Genomic DNA, 26,149 nt, shown 5'->3' with positions numbered 1-26,149 from the left:
TCTGAGAAGCATTCGAACTTTGAAAAGAAGTAGTCTCTTGATCTTGCTTCTGAAACTTCAAGAAATCTGCTGTGTTGGGTATTGAGGGATAGAGATCTCAGGTGGAGCAACTGGAAATAATCTGCATACTAACTGTAAAAAATGTTTTTGAGGAAATATCGCAGAAAGTAACTTGTTTTCAGCAACTTTAAAAAGAAAGTCAAGAAGGCCAAATCCTTGGAACTCTTGTGGAATTAAAATGTATAAAGATTGTTATCCTGAAACAGAATCTATTAGCTCCATGGACAGATAATTTTATGTTCCTGAACAAAGAGTGAAAACACTTAACACAATCAACAAAAGTATTAACAACTTGGGAAAGACTGTGGTGTCTTCAAACATTATTGGATAGACCTGAAAGCTTTATAATTCTTGTTTAAAATAAATGCTTTTAAAAAATTGTGTGTTTTTAGCCTCAGTTAGCTATAACCCTATAATGCATTTGTCTCTAAACAGTCCAGTTAATGTTGAGATTTTATACTGTTTCTTCATTCATGAGGACTTATTCAAATTTCAAATACTAATATATCATTAACTTAGCTATGCTAACATCATTGACTATTTCTATGTATTTGTATATTGTGAATTCCTTGAATATGTCACCACAGAATCCAGGTAGAATATTGTATCTATATACTTCATAATTTAGAGACGGGAGAGTTGCACTGAAGACTTTAGAAAATCCATTCACAGTTTTAGATTTGGAAACAAAGTCAGTAAGCCAATAAACACATACTGAATTTTTTAAACCAAGGTATGCCTCTCCTCTTCCAGTGAGCCTAAAGTATCTTTTTAGTTTCTTCCAAACAGGTATTTGGGATCTTATAAGAAGTGTTGTATTTCTCACTTCAGTTTATTCCCACATATATCACTTCTGTAAAAGATCTGAAGTACAAACTTTTCCTATTTCTCTAAATTGAAAGAAACATGTCACCATATATCAATGCCTTCAATTGTTTTGGTGAGAATTGTGCTGAAGCATTACATTTCCCAGGGAAGAACCTAGGATTAAATCAAACCTACAACTTTCATTTCAGTATTCAGAGCATAGTTTTTCACGTTAAATGAAAATAAAGGAGTATGTTTTCTTCATAAAAGTGTTCAAAACAAGTCTGTCAAATCCTTGTATTGATACCATTGCCATTCCTCCTAATCTTTTAATTTTCCCCACTTCTTCTCCTGAAAACATTTTTAAACACTTTCACAAAATGCTTTAGATTATCTTCTTTTTATCTTGAGAGGATATAGGTAGAGGTGACAGAGGCTGTGCACATGAACATAAATTGCCAAATCAACAAATCAATTCCTTTGCCAAAAAGTCAGCCCATTTAAAATATATGTGGAAAACAAAGAAAATAAACCAAATCTCCCTCCCAGAATTGTGCTAATTAAGTCAACCAATTATTTCACTTTTAAGGATACACATTTAGTAAGTTTATATTTAATAATTCATGTTCAGACATCTGGAATTCTAGAAAAATAAAGTTGGGTAAGAATCAATTGAATCAGGTAGAACAATTTTCTCATTTTTAAATAGTTTTACCTATATTATAGTGTGCATTTCCTCATTACATTAATAATATGATAGAACAACAATGGCCAGATTTAAAATCTAAGATGAGATTTGTCCAAACCCAGGTTTGGGGACTTAAAAGCTATGCAAGTATGGAATATCATTAGCCTTTCTATGATTTTTTTCTTTTTTGCTTTTACATACAAGTTAGGTTGTACTAGGCTTTTTTTTTTTAACCCTGGAAACATTTTACTTATTTATTAGTTTATTTTTTCAATTAAATTTTTATTGGATTATATTTGATTTACAATGCTTTGTTGGTTTCTGCTGTATAGCAAAATGAGTAATTTATACAGACATGTATATACATCCACTAATTTTTAGATTCTCTTCCCATATAGGTCATTACAGAGTATTGAATAGAATTTCCTGTGCTAATCAGGAGGTTTTTTTTTTTTTATTAATTATTTATTCCATATTAGATTATTTTTAACTTCCTTGGAGTCTTAGCTGGTAAAGAAATCAGCTGCCAATGCAGGAGGCTCAATAGACAGAGGTTTTATTGCTGTGTTGGGAAGATCCCCTGAAGAAGGAAACGGCGATCTGTTCCAGTATCCTTGCCTGGAAAATCCCATGGACAGAGGAGCCTGGTGGGCTACAGTCCATGGGGTCCCAAAAAGTCAGACACAGCTGAGCACACATGCACATGAAATATTATTTTTAAGCTTCTCTCCAGAGTGAGCATTCAACTTTCTACCTGAAGAGTCAATAATTCTATTATTTTTTTCACTAACAATACTTATATAATACCTCCCTGCCCCGCCAAATTAGTACCTATAAAACAGGTTGTAATACCTATAAAAGTTTTGTGAATAAGAGTTGAGCAGTACTATCTAGATGAAGGCAACCACCTTTTATTCTCTACATATATGTTAGAAATGTTTGCCACATTGTGTATGTATGTATTTATATTTATCCTGGTCTCTTTTGAACTCATCCTGATTCCATTAGCAATTAAGTACGGTTGTATTGTTTCTCAGATCAAAACCTTCCAATCATCTCTTTTAGAGTAAAGGTGGAAATCCTTAGCGAATCCTTTAAGACTCAGCATAATTAACCCCCCACCCCCCCTACACTGCTCTCTGCCCTCCCCAGGACCTCTTTCTCACTTTCTCACTCCATACACATATTTGCTCTAGCCTCTAGGTCTTTATATTTGCTGGTTCCTATTTCCAGTACTAGATGCATTGATCACATATCTGTAAGACTTCCTCTTTCATCTCCTTCAGATCCGTAAATTCATTAGTTTTCTTTGTGGAGTTTTTTCAAAGATACCTACTCAAATTTCTCGTCACTCCGGCCATCCCTAGCAGCCTTTCTGTCTTGTTTTTCTTAAAACTCTAACCTTTCATTTAGTTTTGAATGTCTCTCTTCTCTAGAATGTTAAGTAAAAGTAGGAATTTTTCTCTTACTCATTTATGGTGGTATTTCCAGATACACGATCTGGCTCATGGTAAGAACTCAATATGAATTCATTTAGACAGTTTATAAAAGGAGAGGCATATTTAATAGATGCAAGTAAGTACAGTCTGTTCAATTTACCTATGTTCAATTTAGAGAAGGTTCTCTTAGCTGTAGTGCATTTCTCAGCAAAGTGGAAACACATTTACTTGAAAATTATTATGCATCATTTTTCTCCTTAGCTCCCAACCTTAGGCTTTTTGTTTCAACCATCAAAGCTCCACTCCATTCCATCTTCTTTTTATCAAGCACTGGGATATCTGAAATAACAATTTTTATTTACAGCAAATTTGTGTGTTTGTTCACTCAATTGTGTCCAACTCTTTGTGACACTTTGCACTGTAGCCCGTCATGCTCCTCTGTCCATGAGATTTTCCAAGCAAGAATACTAGAGCCAGTTGTCATTTCCTTCTCCAGGGGATCTTCCTGACCCTGGGGTCAAACCTATGTCTTTTGCGTCTCATCTCCTGTATTGGCAGACGGATTCTTTACCATTAGCACCACATGGGAAAGGAAACTTTTAGAATAAAGCAAAGGTGAAGAGCAAAGGGAAGGATCGACCCTTGAAGATATTTCTCTCTTAAAAATTGACGAATATTTCTAGATCCTAGCTTCTCTTAACATGTTCTGCATAGATCCAGCTGCCTTTCCCCTGAAAAGTAAACAAATGTCACTCCCATACAATACTGAAAAATCTCTTGCTCTATCATCAGTATTGGAGTTCATTATTTTTCAGTTTCTTAAAGAGACAAAGAGTATGGGAAAGAAACATCTGTGCTTTTATATGATATTAGCATTAGAAATCAAAGCTAAACAAATAAAGCAACAATAACTTAAGTTATTGTTGAGGCATTCTCATCCCTCATTTTCTTGGGCTCCAAAATCACTGTGGACAGTGACTGAAGCCATGAAATAAAAGGAAACTTGCTCCTTGGATGAAAAGCTATGACAAACCTATATAGCACATTAAAAAGAAGAAACATTATTTTGCTTACTAAGTCCATCTAGCTATGGTTTTTCCAGTAGTCATGTATGGATGTGAGAGCCAGGCAATAAAAAAGGCTGAGCACCAAAGAACTGATGCTTTTGAACTGTGGTGTTGAAGAAGACTCTTAAGAGGCCCTTGGATTGCAAGGAGATCAAACCAGTCCATCCTAAAGGAAATCAACCCTGAATATTCATTGGAAGGACTGATGGTGAAGCTGAAACTCCAATACTTTGGCCACCTGATGTGAATAGCTGACTCATTGGAATAGACCCTAATGCTGGGAAAGATTGAAGGTAGGAGGAGAAGGGGATGACAGAGGGTGAAATGGTTGGATGGCATCACTGACTCAATGGACGAGTTTGAGCAAACTACTCAAGATAGTGAAGATAGTGAAGGACAGTGAAGGATAGTGAAGGGAGGTAGTGAAGGACAGGGAAACCTGTTGTGCTGCAGTCCATGGGGTTGCAAAGAGTCAGACATGACTGAAAAATATCCCTTATGCTCAATGCTTTTTGGACAGAGATGTGGACTATCTCTTAGACTAAGAGCAAATCCCTGGATGGACATAGTGATAACTGTGGAAAAATAAACATGACAGATAATTTCTTAGATTTACCATTTAATCTAAGACTATTTTAATGGCTCTAATTATAGTTACATATAAAATATGGGGGATGCAATTGACTTTCTGAACATGCTGTACCCAGCTTTCTATTTGTGGGTTTTTTTAATATTTTAATAAGAAAATGAAATTTCAAGTAAATATATTATATATGTTTCTCTGAGGAATCCTCTGAGAAAGAAAGCAATATTATGAGAAAGAAAGGTCACTATGGAGTTTTGTGGTCCATCTGATTCATTTTGTGGTCCTTTCTAATTCATTCACTCCATTCTTTTTCTTTTCATTCCATAACACAAAGGGTAACCATCATTCATAGTTTATATGTGTAAACATTGTTTTTATATTCATTGTCTATATAGTGTAAAATCAGAGGAAAAATGAAATTGTTCTCTAAATCTGTGTACCATACAGTCTTGCTTTTACTGATAATTTTGATCTACATAATGCTATGTTACAATAGATCCTGGCAGCCTTAAATTTATCCTCAGATTAAGTGTCATGTTGCTCCTGACAAACACTAATTGAATGTATCTGCCTTTCACAAATACAGTTAAAAGCTACCATTAATAGCTGAAAATTGATTGAAGTAGACAACATCTGCTTTTATAACCAAAGACTCTGAGAAGTAATGTGTTAGTCTGGCAAGTGAGAATACACTCCATTCAGATATGCTATGGCATGTCCCCCACACAAGAAAATTAGCTTGCAAAGTGGCATGTCAACATTCATTTTCATAGGTTTGTAATATCTCTAATCATAACCAATGAGGTTAGACAAAAACACCTGCTGTCCTTTCTGTTATTTGTCTGACAAATTAAATTCAGAACAGCATGACTACCATATAACTGGATAACCACCCTGAGTTAAGTGCCCTCAACTGTTCTTGCAATGTCACTTGTTGGTGTTAGCATTCTAAAGGAACTAAACAATTTCAAATGAACACATTTCCATGACCATTCTTAATAGATTTTCCTGATTAAGACAGTGAGTGAGGTAAATGTGTGTATCTATTCATAGAGTAGTTATATGAAGAAAACTTGGAGGGATGGGTTGAAGCTATAAAAACATTTGGTTATTTCCATATGAAATACTTTTGATTCTCTAAAGTTCTCTTATTTCTCATTGAATCTGCATGTTTTGTGTTCCTTGATATTTCTGTGCAGATTCTTGTTTTTCTATATGACTTTAAAAGCAGTAATTTGGGTATTGTTGTTGTTGTTCAGTTGTTAAGTCATGTCCAACTCTCTGCGACCCCATGGACTGCAGCATGCCTGATTCCTCTGTCCTTCACCATCTACCGGAGTTTCCTCAGACTAATGTCCATTGAATCAGTAATGCTATCAAACCACCTCATCCTCTGCCACCCTGTTCTTCTTTTGCCTTTAGTCTTTCCCAGAATCAGGGTCTTTTCCAATGATTTGGCTCTTCACATCAGGTGGCCAAAATATTGGATCTTTAGCTTCAGCATCAGTCCTTCCAATGAATATTCAGGATTGATTTCTTTTAGGATTGACTGGTTCGATCTCCTTGCAGTCCAAAGGACTTTCAAGTCTTCTCCAACACCACATTTCAAAAACATCAATTCTTTGTTGCTCAGCCTTCTTTATGGTCCAATTCTCATATCTATACATGACTCCTGGAAAAACCATAGCTTTGACTATATGGACCTTTGCAGCAAGCTGATGACTCTGCTTTTTAATATGCTATTTGGGTTTGTCATAGCTTTCCTTCAAATGAGGAAGCATCTTTTCCTTTCATGGCTTTAGTTACCATCCACAGTTATTTTGGAACCCAAGAAAATAAAATCTGCCCCTGTTTCCACTTTTTCCACTTCTATTTGCCATGAAGTGAAGGGACTGGATGCCCTGATCTTAGTTTTTTGAATGTTGAGTTTCAAGCCAGCTTTTTCACTCTCCTCTTTCACATTCATCTGGAGGCTCTTTAGTTCCTCTTCCTTCTCTGCCATTAGAGTGATATCATCTGCATATTTGAGGTTGTTGATATTTCTGCCAATAATCTTGATTCCAGCTTGTAATTCATCCAGTCTTGCATTTCATATGATGTATATGGACACCATAATCTTCACACTTATTCCCCAACTTACAAAGATTACTAGATCTTTAAATCAAGTTACAGTTGATGAAAAGTTAACAATTGACACTATTTGGTATTTAAACTACTACTCCATACAAGATATACCTAACTTCAACACAATGCCTTTGCAGAATAGGAAACTAAAAGACCTAAATCCTTTTGTAATCTAGTTGTTACATGTTAGAGCTAACTGTCTCATTGTTATTCAGTATAAATTTATCTAAGTAGAGATATCTTGTTAAAGGTTTTACAACTGTAGTATCAATCTTTAAACATATTTTCTTAACAAATTGCTGCAAAAATCTTGTGTTAGTATAAATACAATATGCACATAACAACATATGCAGTTTAGAGTGTATTTATTAATTTTGTACTCTACAAATACTTGTTTAAAACCCTAAAAGACATAAGAACTAATATTAAAGCACCTACATTCAATATCTATTATTTTTAACAACTGTTTTATTATACAGTTTTCAAATGCGCACAAACAGTAGAGGTTTTCCCTGAGGTTTCGAGTATTCATCAGCCAGCCTCAAAAACTAACAATGTTTTGTTTAACATGTTTTATCTACTTCCTCCCCACCTTTCACTGAGGTTTGTGTTGTCTGGAAGGTTTTAAAGCAAATCTTGGACCTCATATTATTTCAGTCAGATTGTGTATGATTCAATATGCACCTCAAAAATTAAAATCTTAGAAGGATACTAACTTTCATAATCACAATTTCCATTATCATGTAACAAATTTAATCATAATTCATTGACAGTGACTAATATCAAAGTCATATTCTAATTTCCCTGGAAGTCTAAAAATAATACTTCTTAATTCTTAAAAATCATAATTCAAAAGGTCCTACTATTTTATTAGGTAGGTATGTCCCTTAAATCTTTTTCATCTTTTCTTCTTTTTTTCTGCCCATGCCATTGGCTTTTTTAAATAAAATCAAGTTTTGAAAATATCCCACTGTAAGTATCTGAGTGGTGAATTCCTCCTGGTGCTATTGGACATGTTCCCTTATCCCTAATTAATTATTTGTAGAGAAAAGCTGGCATCTAAAAAAATTATTAAATCCAAGTGCATTGTGTTTTGGTGTAGAGGGTAGAAAAGAATGTATGAGATGTTGAAGATTTACTATTTTTATATTTAAATTAACTTTCTACCCTCTAAGCATAAATGCACACACATAAACAACACACACTCATACACACACACACAGTATAAACAACTCAGCTTTCAAACCAAGTCCTGTTACTGTCTAAACTAGGTTAAGAAATGCATTTACAGCATATCTAGTGTTTTTTTTTCTTTTCCTATTTTTAAAAAAGCCAAATCTAATTTTTAAAAACTCCATTGAGGGATTGTGTGGGTTACAGAATTGGCTTTTATTACCCTTAAAGCTGCTGAATAAACTCATTAGCCTAATGTTTTTCACAAAGCATTGGAAAGTCTAAGTTGGATAATCCTTAAAGACTCTGTTCACCAAATACACTGTTTGGCATTAAAAAACAAAGAAAAAACAGCAATGACAAAATGAGAAATGGATTTACAATAGATACAGCCCTGCATAGGGGCCTTCAAGTGGACCCTAAGCAAGAAGATAAAGGGATATAACATTTAGGCACTTTACCTAATACACTCATATAATTCTCACCATTCTAACATAAATGTTATAGATATACTATTTTCTTACAGAGACAATTAACCAGACACAGAGAGGCTGAGTAACTTTCATAAGGTCACACAAGTAATGAGTAAGCAACAAATGAAGGATTGCACAAAGGCCTTTCTACTCCCTAGCACAACCTGAAAAGTAGATTGATAACTACAGTAATAGGAGAAATCCCCATCCAAAAATGGGCTTTTCTGCTGCTTGTACATTTTTGATTATAACCTTACATCCAGGAAAAAAAAAAAAGCCTGTACTTCAAATGAGATACTTATGAAAATATGGTACTAAGATTACTTATTACACTAGAAAATACTTGGTTCTAGTCCCAGCTTAACTACAAAGTAGTGCTAAATTTTCCTTTAATTTTAGCCTTAAAATAATTACTTTGTGCCTAAACAAGGTTATTGATTATTATTATGAACTGGTGTTTTTATTTTAATTTTGTAATAGATAAGTGTTTTGTGAGGACTTAATTTGGCCATAGTGGCTAATACTGTCTTCTGTGTTCCAGGTACTTTTCTAAACACCTTATTTTATTAACTCATTTAAGACTCAATGTGGGCCTGAGGTAAGTACTAACATCTTCTCCACCTGGCAGTTAAGGAAAGTGAATTACGGTAAGGAGTGAAGCAATTTTGAACGTGAACACTGAAATGGCTGAGCTGGGATTGAAACAGGCAGTATGATATTCATGTGTTACTTAATCCTAGGTTTCCATAAAACCAGCTTCTTTATAAAGGCACAGGAAAAGGTAACAACATTTTTTTCAGGTAATTAAAACAAGACATCAATCAATTCTGCAAGACCTATGCATACATGAGAAAAGTAAGTCTACATAAGGGATGAAGAGGGAATATTTTAGCAGGTAGACAAAACCTAAATTATTTACTCATTTGTTCATTCAAGAAACAATTATTAAGCTGAGATTTTTTTTTTTTTTTTTACTTTTTGGTATATGTGTCAATTCAAAGATCAACAGTTCATCTCATATTCCTTCTGGTTTGCTTACTGGTATTTCTAAATTAAACATAACAGTTAAAATATGGATTTTTAGAATCTGTTGAAATCATATTTGATATAAGAAGAAAAAACAAAGGATAATTGCTATTTATGCTTCTAAGATTTTCTTTTGTAGCTAAACAGAAAACATAAAATTCAGTGAGATTCATTTCTGGGCTACCATTATGAGTATTAATATAAATGCTGACATCTTTTACATGTCAGTACTTCTTTTTTTAAATACTTTTATTCATTTATTTTGGGCTGGATCTTCACTGCCGCATGGGCTTTTCTTTGGCTGTGGTGGGTGGCTCCTCTCTGGTTGCTGTGTTCGGACTTCTCCTTGCGGAGGCTTCTCTTGCCCTGGAACACTGGCTCTAGGGCACACGGGCTTCAGCAGTTGCAACTCCAAGGCTCGGGAGCGCAGGCTCAATACTTGGGGCTCACGGGCTTAGTTGCTTCCTGGCATGTGGGATCTTGCTGGACTAGGGATCCAACCCACGTTTCCTGTATTGGCAGGTGAATTCTTTACCACTGAGCCACTAGGAAAACCCAACATGTCAGTACTTCTTGATGATTTATGAATGTTCAGATGTTACAGTAGATTTAACAGTTTTAAGTCTTCTCTATTTTTTAACCATTTGTTATCCAAAAAGTTCACTTACACTAAATGCAGATGTCTGTATTTCAGATAATCAGCTTGTGCTTTATGAAGGCATGTTACTGGGCAAAATATTATATGAGAAACAGGGGAAGCAGCGATGAGGGTTCAATCTCTGGGTCAAGAAGATCCCCTGGATGGGGCAATGGCTAGCAACTCCAGTGTTCTTGCCTGGGAATTCCATGGACAGAGGAGCTTGGGGTGCTCCAGTCCACGCGGTCAGAAAGAGTCGGACTTGACTGAGCATGCACACACACTGGAAAAAATTCCCTGAGGGACAGGGAAACGAGTAATGGCAAGATTTGGCTGTAGTCTATTGATTGGTTATTGCCTTAAATACCTCTTTTTGTGTAATAAACACTTCTAGATGGAGACCCCAGCATCTGGAATTAGTAGCATTCAAGGTGGAGAACCATCATTGGCCTGTGGACCACCGGGGCCCTGGTGTGGGCAGGACCAGTGGCATCATACTCAGGGTCTACTGACCCTCAGAGAGCACTGCTCTTTGCCTCCTCACTTTGCAAGAAGTCCATGTGTGACTCCATACAATTTGGTACCCCAAAGCTTCTCATTGGCATGAGGATTATTTTGAGCTGAAAACAATCAAGGCCGCAAAGATACAAAAAGAAATGTTGGCTTTTCAACATAGCTCCCTAAAATTTACACAGTGGGTCTGTTCCCAGAAGAGGGCAATTAGCAGAGAAATCTGCAAAAAAATATGGACTAGGTCTGGTGGGGGAAACTCGGGCAGGGCCTAGAGCAGAGTCGACTCTGTGACCCATTGTGTCTTTAGGACCCAGCAAACATTCATTTATCAACCGTTCGCTTTTTCATCCTCAGATCTATTGCCTCCCTTCCCTTTGAGGTCCCAAACTGCTATTCCTAACATCTTCTTGTCTTTAGCTGAAGATGGTGTTTAAACTGAGGGCCTCAGTCATTCTGGGGAGTTATCGTTTCTGGGTCTCTCCTGGGTATACATGTTATTAAACTTTTATTTGACTTTCTGCTATTAGTCTGTCTCATGTCAATCTAATTCTCACACCAGGCAGAAGAACCTAGAAGCATAGAGGAAAATTTCTTCCTTCCCTATCTTGTCAAATCTAGCAAGTAACTATCTCATTGCTGCACTTCTTTCTCACTTCCCTTCAAATTGCTAGATCGGAGATATTTTTACTTTATTTTATCTTTTAGGGAAAGGTAGTTAACTGCTTTCTCTGGTCCTTGTGAAAGGCATATTTAAAAATCCGAAGGCTAACGATAAGAAGCTAGTGGTTCTGAATTCTAACAAGACAGAATTCTGAAAAGTCCAACTCTTCAACATCTCCCTTCAGCATTATCTTTCCTTTGGGGTAACCTTACTGCATTGCAATCAATACACTATGAAGTATTTGATAATATAATTTTACCACTGAATGAAAAGCGAATAGAAAATAGTTTGTTACATGAGATACATGTATAGAAAATACAATATATTTTAAAAAAGGAAAATTCTTGGTATGTTTATCAATTAGGATACATAAGTATTGTTATTATAATCAATGTTTCCTTATAATGACAAGCATATAAATAAAATTTTACAAACCTAGTTTTTATTAAGTACAGAATTTCCCTAAAACTAGTTGTACACAAAAGAAAATACCTTTTAAAATGACACTTGAATTATGTATCCACAGTGCCCACAGATAATGGATTTCTAGGTCTGTAGACCAAAAAGCAATAAGAACAAAGAAACAAACAAAAAACCCCATTAAATTTAACTATGACTTACGTAAGGAATTGAAATTAAACCAAGGAAAATGCAAACAAGAGGCCACTTAGTCTAACACAACATGTTGTTAACCAAGATGAAAGTGCCATGAAATAAAATCACAGAATTATGAGTAGATCAGGAAAATTTGCAAATCTAAAAAATAAGATGTCTTGAAAGAAAATCTCCACCTGAATCTGAGGACACACAATGCCCTGGTCAAGAACTGTCATTTGCTTTTTAAAAGGCAGACTGTAACTAGTATAATCTCCCAGAATATGATAAAATGTGTTTCATTACTTGGGAATATGAAGAGAATGAAAATGGTATATTATTATCTGAGATAAAAACGAAAACAAAACAAAAGCAAAATACAGCATTGTGAGCCACAAGCACAGAGCAATGAAAGTTGTAGAATTAAAAGGATAAAGCACATATTAAGGAACCTAAAAGCAAAGAGAATATCAAGTATTAAAAAGCAGAGCTGGGTGAATATCCAATGTTGCTTGAAATCAATTTTCACAAAAAATGCTATTGAAATGTGTCTTTGTATACATTTATTTACAAAAGGAAATAATATTTCCATAAACCAATGCTAAAATTTTCATTACCTAATTACCCCGATTTGAAATAGGTTAAAATGCAAACAAAATCTGAATTACTTTACTTATGGAAAACTTGCAGAAGCATAAATGTGAAAGTTTAGTCAGTAAGTATACTTAAGTTCTAATTATGTGTCTGGCATCATTTTAGATAATATTGTGTGAGGAAAGTGGAAAAGGGAGGATTAAAAAATAAACAGATTTCCTTTTGAATTCCATGTAATTATTATTCTAAAAATGCATGCTGCTGCTGCTAAGTCACTTCAGTCGTGTCTGACTCTGCATGACCCCATAGACGGCAGCCCACCAGGCTCCCCCGTCCCTGGGATTCTCTAGGCAAGAACACTGGAGTGGGTTGCCATTTCCTTCTCCAGCGCATGAAAGTGAAACATGAAAGTGAAGTCGCTCAGCTATGTCCGACTCTTAGCGACCTCATGGACTGCAGCCTGCCAGGCTCCTCCGTCCATGAGATTTTCCAGACAAGAGTACTGGAGTGGGGTGCCATTGCCTTCTCCAAAAAATGCATAAACATATGTAATAAATACATAATGTAAACAAAAAGCAAATTATGGGTTATGCTAGTAAGCATGGTAAAAGTTGTAAAAATACAAACCATGTGGACAGGAAAAAACAAAAAGGCGATATTATGTGAGCTGAGCATTGCAGAATGAATATATCAATAAGTGGAGGGAGACACCAGAGCCGTATTATTATGGAGAATAATATGCTACACAGCAAAATAAACCATGGAGTGTCAACACCCAACTTTACTCAACTGCCTCTGTGTTTTTTTTCACCTGAAGTCTCATTATCAACTTAAATACAGCATGTTGAATTTTGAATTCTTCCATTTTTTAATATTATTTTTCTGCCTTTGGATCCATTGTTTATTCATATAATCAAGGCATTACATTGTCTTGATTTCATTCATGTATTTATTTGTTAATTCACATACTGATTCATTCATATACTCCCTGACCAGATACAGATATAGAGTTTACACTGGGCTATATAATGTCCACCCCTCCAAATTCATGGGCACTCAAAAACCACATGATGTGACCTTATTTGAAAATGAGGTCTTTGAAGATGTAATACTTTAAGTGTAAATGAGTTCATGCTAGTTAAGGCTAAGCTCTACCTCCAAATCCTGGTGTCCTTACAAGAAGAGGAGGTGGCACAGACAGACTCACAGAAGGAGAAGGTCATGTGATCATGGAGGCAGAGACTGAAGGGATGTGACTATACGCCAAAGTGTTGACAACCACCCAGAGCTAGTGAGGGGCAAGAAAATATTCTTCCCAGAGCATTCAGAGGGAGCTTGGCTTTGTCAATACCTTCATTTTGGATTTCTAGCCTCTTGAATGCTATACAAATAAATGCCTGTTTTTTGCTTTTGTTTTAGCCACCCAGTTTGTGGTTGTTTTTTAGAGCAGCTCTAGGGAACTAATAGAGATACAGGTATAGATATAGGTCGATAAGGCTTCGTCTATGCCAGCCAACTGAGATTTTGAAGATGAGTAAATCTGAGTGCATGCTCTTAAGAGGTTGAGAGTCTAGTGCAGAAAATCTGGGAATCAATTTTTAATTTTTTGTTGTTGGAACAGTGTCACCATGAGCCCTGAGCTTCCATGCACATTCTTGCCACATGTGCCAGATGGCAAGCCTTATCTGTCCCGATACTGGACAGTTTCTGTAGCTTGGCAACAGACAGGTAAGTAGGTCAAGGCAGCCTCAGCCTGATGGTGACCACTGTGTGACCATGCACCTCGCCGGGGGAGGGGGGCTAGCTTGTTTACTGATTGTTGTTATTGTTTAGTCGCTCAGTCATGTCTGTCTCTGTGGCCCCATGGACTGCCGCCTGCCAGGCTCCTCTCCATGGATCTCCCAGGCCATACTGAAGTGGGTTGCCATTTTCTTTTCCAGGGCATCTTCCCAACCCAGGGATCGAACCCCAGTCTCCTGCAAGTCTCCGGCTTTGCAGGCTCATTCTTTACCACTGAGCCACCAGAATATTTTTTTTGCTCAAAAGCTGTTGGGCTCTTGGTGCTGGGTTTTTCAGCTGTGATGAAATCCCACCATATATAAAGCATCTATTTGGACCCATCAGTTCATCCCTGTGTGCACTGGAGGCAAGGGGACCTTACGAAAAATATGCTGGTGTGTTCACCGCTTTGCTGTGTGGTAATAAGGTCCTTTGTTCCAGACTCAGGAGAGTCTTTTGTCAACATCCATGAAAGGTAACAGGCTCACAGATTAGCCCACAAGTAGGGTAAAAAGATTAGCCCACAAGTAGGGGAAAATATCAGAATCCTACATATTTCTTGACACTTCTTTCCTATCCAGTTATTTACTAAATGTTGTCAACATTTTCAGTGTCTCTTAGCCTTATCCATAGTGCCACCAAATCATTAATTAGATTATCAAAAAATTTAATTGCTTTCTAAACGAACATGCACGTCACCTCAGATGGAGAGAACAACGGAATCTTCACTGCAAAGCTCCCAATACAGCGCTGCAGGCTCTTGCATCTGTCCACATGCAATGCCTGCAGTATGTATTTTACTATCCATCTCTAACCACTTCCTTCACATTATTAGTTAAACAGACTAACTTCCACACCTTTGTTTAAATAATTTCCTTTGTTCAGATAGCTGCATCAAACTCTGCTTAAATCCTGTTCTTATATTAATGGACAAACCTAGCAGAGAGTCTGGAAACTGTCTTTAGCTCTCCTCATCCCTTGGTGATTCTGAACTCATTTAAAGGATCTCTGTACTTACATACAGTCTGTGCCCTAACTGAACTTATGCTCAGCTTGAGGACTGATTGCAATATATTATGTCTTTGATCTTGGAGCCCAGCAAAATGTACAATATATAGAAGTAGGAAATAATTATGTACAGTGAAAATAACAACATGATGCATAAAATGAATGCATGGTGGGATTTAAAGAAATCATTCCCTTTTAAACAGTGTAAAACATTGTAAAAGGCTCATTTGTTTATGCTATGTATTTAAGAAATGGCTTTGAACATGAAGCATTGAATGTAACACCGTGGGTATAAAAATTAACTTGACCCCATTTCATAGCTTCTCAGAGGAGACAGAGATGTGCTAAACTGATGCAAGAAGAATAAAGAAGGGACAAAAGAGTTGCACCCGCAATTAGTGTACATTACCATAAATTCAACCCTGTGCCTTTCAGGAAAGCCAAAATTAGTGTTTATGTTTAACTGAACTCTTTACAGATGTACGAATCAACCTCTTGAACATCGTGAGAAAATATATTCTGTTGAGTGTCATGAAGGTGACTAAGAAAATTAATTAGATCAGCACTCACAGTGTACTGTGAGTCAGAGAATCATGGAAATTACAGCAGAATTGGACCTTGGAGATCACCTTGTCCAACACCTTCATTTGGCAGATGAGGAAATTGAAACTAGATTGGTAAGGATAATTTCCCAAGGTCGCACAGATAATTAGTAGCAGAACAAGACCTCGAACATAAGTATTCAAACTCCTAACTAGGGTCCTTTCAACTGAATAAAGGTCACACTGTTCAAAAGCATTAAAAATAGAATAAAGAGCTCCACAATCAAGCATGTTCTAAAAAAGCAAAAGTGAATGTATATATTATAGAATGTTATGGAAAGATATGTAGATATATATATATATTATAAAATGTGTTATAGAAAAATATACAGATATGCATATGTTTCTGCCTTCTTTCTAAAAAACTTATACATTTGTTCTTCTTAAAGACTATGTTGCACATTTCATCTTAACAATTATTAACATGAAAGTTTTGTTGATAATAATAAAGGTGTATAAGCAGTGAAAATGAGACAGCTATTCTGAATATGTAATTGATTTTCTGCACAGTTCATCTGATTACATCTTAAGAAATTTGCTACATTTCCACAAATGAGTCTAATACCTGAAAATTAAGATCACAATGCAATGGTATGGCAGAGACTACAATTTGTTTCTTCATATTTATTCTTTCTTTCTTGGCATAGTAATCAACTTTTTCACTGAGCACATCATTACACAGCCAAAAGTCACCTTTCCTAACCTTTCTTGCAGTGAGAGTGGTGTCAAAATAAGTTCTGGTCTCTAGGTTGTAATTGGGATGGTACGTTAACTTTTGGGTCATGCTTTCAAAGGAAAAATGTGTGATCTATTTTCCATTTCTCCCTCTGGGTTGCTGGGATGGTGTCACTCTGGTGACAGTCAAAACAGCCATCTTGTGGCCTAAGATCAGATCTGTATGTGGAAGATGGTAACACAACAGGTAAAGGAACCTAGGACTCCAATATTGTGAAGCCCACATATCAGCCCTAAAATTCCTAAGCAGTTACTTCCATGAGACGGAAAGACACTTCTAGCCCATGTGAACTATCATTCAAGTCTTCCTTTTCATAGCAGCTTATCCTACAACTGACCTCACATGAACAGTATTGATTTGGCTGGGAAATTGATATCTTTACATTAATTGACAATTTTATGTTCAGAATATTAGACTGTTAGATTAAGAAAAAAAACAAGCCTTTGCCTGACTTCATGCTGACAGCAATTCATTCATCCTAAGAATAATTTGAAAATATAATCATCCATTTAATAATTCATTGCATAGCAATATTGATTTACAAAAAAGGAATAATTTTTTAAACTATTTTTCTGCACTTTCCATAAGTTCACCTTGAATTTAGAGGAGTAGCTGCTATAATAAAAGGAAGTAAATTCCACACTCCTCCTTCTACCATAGTCTGGTTGACTGCCTCTCCTCTGTGCTTATCTGGATACTCCAAAGGAATATCCTGTTAATAAACTTCTACCATGTGTGTATGCTAAGTCCTTCCAGTCATGTCTGACTCTTTGCGACCCTGTGGACTGTAGCCCACCAGGCTCATCTGTCCATGGGATTCTCCAGGCAGGAATACTGGAGAGGGTTGCCATGCCCTTCTCCAGGGGATCTTCTTGATCCAAGGATTGAACCCGCATCTCTTATGTCTCCTGCATTGGCAGGTGGATTCTTTATCCTTAGCACTACCTGGGAAGCCCAGTTCTACCATAGACTTAGCATCTATTCTATACTAATACTAATCAATAGTATTAATACTAATTATACTACCACTAATTCTATACTATACTCCTCTATCTTAGTATTACAATAATTTATTTGCTTATCTTTACTCTCCACTGAAGGCAGGATCCCTCATGATAGATCTTTTAACTCCCAGCTTACAGACGATGTTCAGTGTCTTTGCATTTTTTCTTTCCATTTCCCAGATTTATCCAAAACTCTATTTCATCTAAACTCTTTCTCATCTTTTATACCTTTGCTCAAATCTTACTTATTCAGAGACTCTCCTATGTCAAATGACCCTCTCCTCCAGTCATATCAATCCATCTGTTTATTTTCTCCATAGACTTTAACCTTATCCAAAATTGTATAATGTATTTATTTGCCAACTGTTTATTATCTGTCTTCCGTCTTACATTCTTCTAGATGCACATTACATAGAAGTAGTGCTGGGATTCAGTAAAGGTGAACACGGACACATTTTCTAGCTTTACTGGATTTATAGGACAGTGAAGGCAACAAACATTGAACAAGTAATGACTAAAGTGCTCATTAAGGGATTGATGTGGCTCATATGAAAACAAAATATTGACCTTAATCAGAAACAGAGCCTATCTAACTCTTAAAAGCATCAATCACAAATTCAGTGAATCTCGCCATTGTACACAATATGGAATATAACTGCAAATGTGCATAAATCAGAAACTTGCAGTATGATGAGTCATTTCAAATAAACTGTGATTGAAATGATTCATTTTTTTAATCTTTTTTACATGAATTTATTGTTCTTTTCTCCACTGAAGGGGTAACTACATACCTGCATAGCTACTCCAAATTTTGTCTTTGATACTGGATAACATTAATTCATTTCATATTTATTGACCTAAATAGAGAATATTCAATTAAAATGGATGCAGTCAATCATTTAATCTGAAGTATTAACCTACCTTTTTTTTTTAAATATCCTTAGTTTCTCACTAAGGATATCACTTAACTTTTTGCACTTTCATGTAAAGTGCAAAATCTTGGTTTATATAAAACATTCTGTAAAATATAAGATCAGTCTTTCTCTAAGTTTTATAATCAAATGTTAGTTCTACAAACACACATTTGGTTTTCATCTTGTCTTCTTTTCTTTCTATAAAACTCTGAACACACAAAGTCTCCCCAAACTATACAATCTTTTTTTGTTTTTTCCACAAATTGTTTGATCAAATAACTAAGTACTATAGCATAGCTAAGCTGAGGCATAAAAATAACCATCACTGTGGCTTAGTTTAGATGATATATGTAAAAATTAGTCACATGGTAAGTCCCCAGAAAGTAGTTACCTGCTTTCCTAGATTTTAAATGGCTTTAATCATATTATTTTGTAAGTTAATAACTTAATTTTATTTATTCTGCAAATAGTTATCAAGGGGCTAGTATATGGTACATAACTGACAATTCATATCTATCTGCCACAGACTGTTTTTTGAAGCTTCTAACTGATAAATCAATATGTCCATATCAAATGAACAAGACTTGGTTAATGGATAAAGGTTGTCACTATTTACTGATTTCATAGAACTTAAATTCCAACTAGGTCCAGAATTAAATTTCTTTTTCTGGGGTGGTGGGGCTGCCACCCAGCTTGTGGTGGGACCTTGGTTCACTAACTAGGGGTCAGTGTAACCTGGGCCCTGGCAGTGGAAGCACAGAGTCCTTACCACTGGACCACTGGGGAATTCCTCAGAACTAAATTTCTTAAAGGAGAATTCTGCCCGTGATCTGCCAAAACGGGATACAATGCTGCACTCAACAGCTCATGATATTTGTTAATAAGATAGAGTCTCAGTATGAACTTTCATTTTATATCTGCCATGGCTTACTAGTTAAACAAATGAATATTGAAATGGCTTTACCTATGCCCAAAGGAGCAGATAATCAGGACAAAGACTAAAGTAAGCAAACCAATTTTCAGATACATGAGGGACAGAGGGATAGTGAATAAAGCATTTACATACAGCCAGTGTTTGGTAAATCCTTGCTGAGTCTATTTATTCATCAAAGCTTGACTTATACCATGTTAAAAAAAAAAAAAGTTCTTATGCCAATGCCAATTATACAATGAAAAGGACAAAAATACAAAATACTTTTAAAATCTTTTGAATGTGTCTGATTACTACTTCATAAGAACAAACACTTAAAAGTTCTGGTTTGTGAGGTAAATCTACCATGTTTATACAGGACAATCAAATATGATTTTTACTAAGCTTTCATTTATACCTATTTCCATTTCTGTCAAAACAAAAATAAATCAGTTCAGTTTTATTTGGTACTCTCCTTTACACAAAACCACTCTGTTACTGTCTGTTAGGCAAGGATCATGATAAGGGATAGAAGTATGAGAAGGTTAATAACAAACAAAGCTACTCCTTCATTCTTTTATTCTTACTGAACTTTTCCTCTATATAAACCAATTCTAAAATTTATCCAGCTCAGCCAATAATTAAAAACAGAAGTATCTTTTTGAATTGCAATGATAGTAATTTTTTTGTCTCCTAGGTGAAGAGTGTATGGAAAGACATATTTTTGGTCATCTACATGCAAATAAGCATTGGTCTATAATTTTAGTTTGTATTGCTATGTCATTTGCCAGTTCTGGGAATACTTGTGATTCATGCAGTAGATAATAGGAGCATTATATTCTTTTAAATACCATTTAAAAAGAACAGGTGCAGCTTCTGAGCAGCAAGGACAATAAGCCAATCTGTGTTTGGAGCAGTCTGTCTCAGGTGAAGAATAAGAATGCTACCGACATAATGAAGATTTTTAAACTGTAGTTAATGTCAGCAAACAAAAATTTGTTTCAGTGCTCGCTTCGGCAGCACATATACTAAAATTGGAACGATACAGAGAAGATTAGCATGGCCCCTGCGCAAGGATGACACGCAAATTCGTGAAGCGTTCCATATTTTTAAGCTACCAACGGTATTTTTCACAGAACTAGACCAAAGAATTTCACAATTTGTATGGAAATACAAAAAACCTCGAATAGCCAAAGTAATCTTGAGAAAGAAGAATGGAACTGGAGGAATCAACCTACCTGACTTCAGACTCTACTACAAAGCCACAGTCATCAAGACAGTATGGTACTGGCACAAAGACAGAAATATAGATCAATGGAACAGAATAGAAAGCCCAGAGATAAATCCACGGACCTATGGACACCTTATCTTTGACAAAGGAGGCAAGGATATACAATGGAAAAAAGACAACCTCTTTAACAAGTGGTGCTGGGATAACTGGTCAACCACTTGTAAAAGAATGAAACTAGAACACTTTCTAACACCATACACAAAAATAAACTCAAAATGGATTAAAGATCTAAATGTAAGACCAGAAACTGTAAAACTCCTAGAGGAGAACATAGGCAAAACACTCTCCGACATAAATCACAGCAAGATCCTCTATGACACACCTCCCAGAATATTGGAAATAAAAGCAAAACTAAACAAATGGGACCTAATGAAACTTAAAAGCTTTTGCACTACAAAGGAAACTATAAGTAAGGTGAAAAGACAGCCCTCAGATTGGGAGAAAATAATAGCAAATGAAGAAACAGACAAAGGATTAATCTCAAAAATATACAAGCAACTCCTGCAGCTCAATTCCAGAAAAATAAATGACCCAATCAAAAAATGGGCCAAAGAACTAAACAGACATTTCTCCAAAGAAGACATACAGATGGCTAACAAACACATGAAAAGATGCTCAACATCACTCATTATTAGAGAAATGCAAATCAAAACCACAATGAGGTACCATTACACGCCAGTCAGGATGGCTGCTATCCAAAAGTCTACAAGCAATAAATGCTGGAGAGGGTGTGGAGAAAAGGGAACTCTCTTACACTGTTGGTGGGAATGCAAACTAGTACAGCTGCTATGGAAAACAGTGTGGAGATTTCTTAAAAAACTGGAAATAGAACTGCCATATGACCCAGCAATCCCACTTCTGGGCATATACACTGAGGAAACCAGATCTGAAAGAGACACGTGCACCCCAGTGTTCATCGCAGCACTGTTTATAATAGCCAGGACATGGAAGCAACCTAGATGCCCATCAGCAGATGAATGGATGAGGAAGCTGTGGTACATATACACCATGGAATATTACTCAGCCATTAAAAAGAATTCATTTGAACCAGTCCTAATGAGATGGATGAAGCTGGAGCCCATTATACAGAGTGAAGTAAGCCAGAAAGATAAAGAACATTACAGCATACTGACACATGTATATGGAATTTAGAAAGGTGATAACGATAACCCTATATGCAGAACAGAAACAGAGACACAGAAATACAGAACAGACTTTTGAACTCTGTGGGAGAATGTGAGGGTGGGATATTTCAAAAGAACAGCATGTATACTATCTATGGTGAAACAGATCACCAGCCCAGGTGGGATGCATGAGAGAAGTGCTCCGGCCTGGTGCACTGGGAAGACCCAGAGGAATCGGGTGGAGAGGGAGGTGGGAGGGGGGATCGGGATTGGGAATACATGTAAATCCATGGCTGATTCATATCAATGTATGACAAAACCCACTGGGAAAAAAAAATAATAATAATAAAAATAAATTAAAAAAAAAAAATTGTTTCAGTTGCCTTGTTAGCAGTCTTTCTCATTCCTGTAGCATTTTCTACCAAAAGTCACAGAGGATTTATACTGAAACTCCATATACTGTAATGAATAACACAGAGAATGATATTTGCATGTTATACTTCTCAAATCAAGATAGAATAAGAGCTAAATAATGATAGTAAGAATGTGAATCAGTCAGTTTTCTTAGTTTTTTTGTTTCTTTTTTTTTTTTAACTAAAGAACATTTATTTGTTTTTCACCAAGACTTTATCTTGAGGACGTAACTAAACTGCGCCTCCACTCCCCACCCCAAATTGAAGGAAGATTAGTACAGTGGATGTTATAAAGCAGGTATGAACATTTTGAGGGACTGGAACCAACATTAACTGACAAAAACCAACTTCCATCTAAATCATCATAAAAATGTTTAAGTAAGTTTTTTTGTTTCTTTTTAATGGTCTTTGCAAGAAAATAGAGACATTCCTTCCTTGATAATGTTAAATTTGTAATTATTGGGTGATTTATTAAACCTTTTACAATATTTTTTTCTCTCAAAGTGTTGAAAAGCTATTAGCAAAGATCATGGTGTAATGAAATGTAATGTTATTCCTTTAAAATATTGAAGTGTGTTTATAGAGTTAAGATGCTGCTATGCATTTATAATCTGATAAAAGTATCATATGTTTTTTTTAATCCAATTGTATCACAGCCCTGACTATTCATCTTACTTCTCCCATATCTCAGCAAAATATTTACCACAGAGTAAATATTTAATGTTATTTACAGAATCAAAACCAGAACATAATAAAACAAATTTATTCAGAGTTTACAAGATATAGGGCTCCATAATGATCTATGGGTTTTGTGGTGTCTTTGAAGTATGTCTACAAGTTCTTTGACACTCCTTTCTTCAAGAAGTAGAGCTTAAATCTCTTCTCCTTGAGTGTGAGCTAGATTTGCATATAACACATAGACAATGAAGAAAGTGATTTTATCCTCTGACAGTAAGTCATAAAAAGCTTTGTGTTTCCTTCTTGCTCTTGGATGACTAACTCTGGAGAAATCAAGCTAACATAACAGAAGGATACCCAATGAGATCTTTGACAGCTCTATCAAGGAACTAAAAACTCCTTCCAATAGACATGCCTATGAGCCATCTTGAAAATAACTTCTCCAGCCCCAGTCAGGCCTTCAGATGATTACAGCATACCATTCAATTTCATGAGAAACTAAGAAAAAGCATCCAAAGAAGATACTCTCAAAATCATGACTCACACAAATTACAGTATAACCATTTATTATTTAAGCTTCTATTTTAGAGTTATTTGTTATGCAATCATAGATACTTAATACTTTAGAGTTTACAGTAAGACTATAAACTTATTTCTAAGAACTTGTTATAAATTATGAGGTTCAGTTCAGTTCAGTTGCTCAGTTGTGTCTGACTCTTTGCAACCCCATGGAATGCAGCATGCCAGGCTTCCCTGTCCTTCACCAGCTCCTGGAGCTTGCTCAAACTCATATCCATTGAGTTGCTGATGCCATCCAACCATCTCATCCTGTTGTCTCCTTCTCCTTCCATCTTTCCCAGCATCAGGGCATTTTCCAAGGAGTCAGTGCTTCGCATCATGTGGTCAAAGTATTGAAGCTTCAACTTCACCAATAGTATTTCCAATGAATATTCAGGACAGATTTCCTTTAGGATTGACTGGTTGGATTTGCTTGCTGTCCGAGGAACTCTCAAGAATCTTCTCCAACTTTACAGTTTAAAAACATCAATTCTTTGCCACTCAGCTTTCTTTATAGTCCAACTCTCACATCCATACATGACTACTGGAAAAACCATAGGTTTGACTAGATGGACCTTTGTTGGCAAAGTATTGTCTCTGCTTTTTAACATGCTGCCTAGTTTGGGCATAAGTTTTCTTCTGAGGAGCAAGCATCTTTTAATTGCATGGCTGCAATCACCATCTGCAGTGATTTTGGAGCCCCCGAAAATAAACTCTGTCACTGTCTCCATTGTTTCCCCATCTATTTGCCATGTAGTGATGGGACCAAGTGCCATGATCTTAGTTTTCTGAATGCTGAGTTTTAAGACAACATTTTACTCTTTTCTTTCACTTTCATCAAGAGGCTCTTTAGTTCCTCTTCACTTTCTGCCATAAGGGTGGTGTCATCTGCATATCTGAAGTTATTGATATTTCTCCCAGCAATCTTCATTCCAGCTTGTGCTTCAGCTAGCTTGGCATTTCGCATGATGTACTCTGCATATAAGTTAAATAAGCAAGGTGATAATATATAGCCATGACCTACTCTTTTCCTGATTTGGAAGCAGTCTGTGGTCCCATGTCCAGTTCTAACTGTTGCTTCCTGACCTGCATACAGGTTTCTCAAGAGGCAGGTCAGGTGGTCTGGTATTCCCATCTCAAAGAATTTTCCACAGTTTATCATGATCCACACATTCGAAGGCTTTGGCATAGTCCATAAAGCAGAAGTAGATGTTTTTTCTGGAACTCTCTTGCTTTTTCAATGATCCAACAGATGTTGGCAATTTGATCTCTGGTTCCTCTGCCTTTTCTAAATCCAGCTTGAACATATTGAAGTTCACAGTTCACATACTATTGAAGCCTGGCTTGGAGAAATTTGTGCATTACTTTGCTAGTGTGTGAGATGAGTGCAATTGTGTAGTAGTTTAGTACCTTTGGTATTGCCTTTCTTTGGGATTGTAATGAAAACTGACCTTTTCCAGTCCTGTGGCCACTGCTGAGTTTTCCATATTTGCTAGCATATTGAATGCAGCACTTTCACAGTATCATCTTTTAGGATTTGAAATAGCTCAACTGGAATTCCATCACATCCACTAGCTTTGTTTGTAGTGATGCTTCCTAATGCCCACTTGACTTCACATTCCAGGATGTCTGGCTCTAGATAGGTGATCACACATCATGGTTATCTGGGTCATGAAGATCTTTTTTGTATAGTTCTTCTGTGTATTCTTGCCATCTCTTCTTCATATCTTCTGCTACTGTTAGGTCCATACCATTTCTTTCCTTTATTGTGTCCATCTTTGCATGAAATATTCCCTTGGTAGCACTAATTTTCTTGAAGAGATCTCTAGTTTTTCCCATTATATTGTTTACCTCTACTTCTTTGCATTGATCACTGAGGAAGGCTTTCTTATCTCTCCTTGCTATGTTTTGGAACTATGCATTCAAATGGGTATATCTTTCCTTTTCTCCTTTGCCTTTAGCTTCTATTCTTTCCTCAGCTATTTGTTAAGGCCTCCTCAAACAACCATTTCACCTTTTTGCATTTCTTTTTCTTGGGGATGATATGATCACTGCCTCCTATACAATATCATGAACCTCTGTCCATAGTTCTTCATGCACTCTATCAGAGCTAATCCTTTGAATGTGTTTTTCACTTCTATTCTATAAGGGATTTGATTTAGCTCATACCTGAATGGTCTAGTGGTTTTCCCTACTTTCTTCAATTTAAGTCTGAATTTTGCAATAAGGAGTTCAGGATCTGAGCCACAGTCAGCTCCCTGTCTTGTTTTTGCTGACTGTATAGAGCTTCTCCATCTTTGGCTGCAAAGAATATAATGAATCTGACTTCGGTATTGACCATCTGGTGATGTCCATGTGGGCAGTTATATTTATTCACATGACAAAAATATAAGATAGTTTACTCTGTGTGTGTGTGTTTTAATTGCTCAGTCATGTCCAACTCTTTGGGACCCCTTGGACAGTAGCCCACCAGGCTCCTCTGCCCATGAAATTCTCCAGGCAAGAATACTGGAGTGGGTAGCCATTTCCTTGTGCTGGGGATCTTCCCGACCCAGGGAAGATCCTGGGTCTCCTGCATTGCAGGCAGATTGTTTACCATCTGAACCACCAGGGAAGTCCTCGATAGTTTACTACACAGTGCTAAAATAATTAAGTAACTAATAATAAGCAATAATTAAATAATTTACCTT

At 36.2% G+C, this 26,149-nt stretch overlaps 1 protein-coding gene and 1 non-coding gene across 3 annotated transcripts in view; one reads left to right on the top strand and one right to left on the bottom strand.

Moving 5' to 3' along the window:
* Positions 1 to 26,149, bottom strand: part of BRINP3 (BMP/retinoic acid inducible neural specific 3) — a 437,487-nt gene that overhangs the window by 28,133 nt on the left and 383,205 nt on the right. The window lies entirely within an intron of this gene.
* Positions 20,400 to 20,506, top strand: LOC133069768 (U6 spliceosomal RNA). Its single transcript, XR_009695983.1, has one exon. It is a non-coding gene; the product is annotated as a U6 spliceosomal RNA (small nuclear RNA).

This window comes from Dama dama, chromosome 14 (genome assembly GCF_033118175.1).
Source record: "Dama dama isolate Ldn47 chromosome 14, ASM3311817v1, whole genome shotgun sequence".
In the NCBI taxonomy this organism is placed as follows: Eukaryota; Metazoa; Chordata; class Mammalia; order Artiodactyla; family Cervidae; genus Dama; species Dama dama.
Note: the sequence above shows the minus strand (reverse complement) of the source record. Positions and strands in the feature narration are given on the sequence as shown.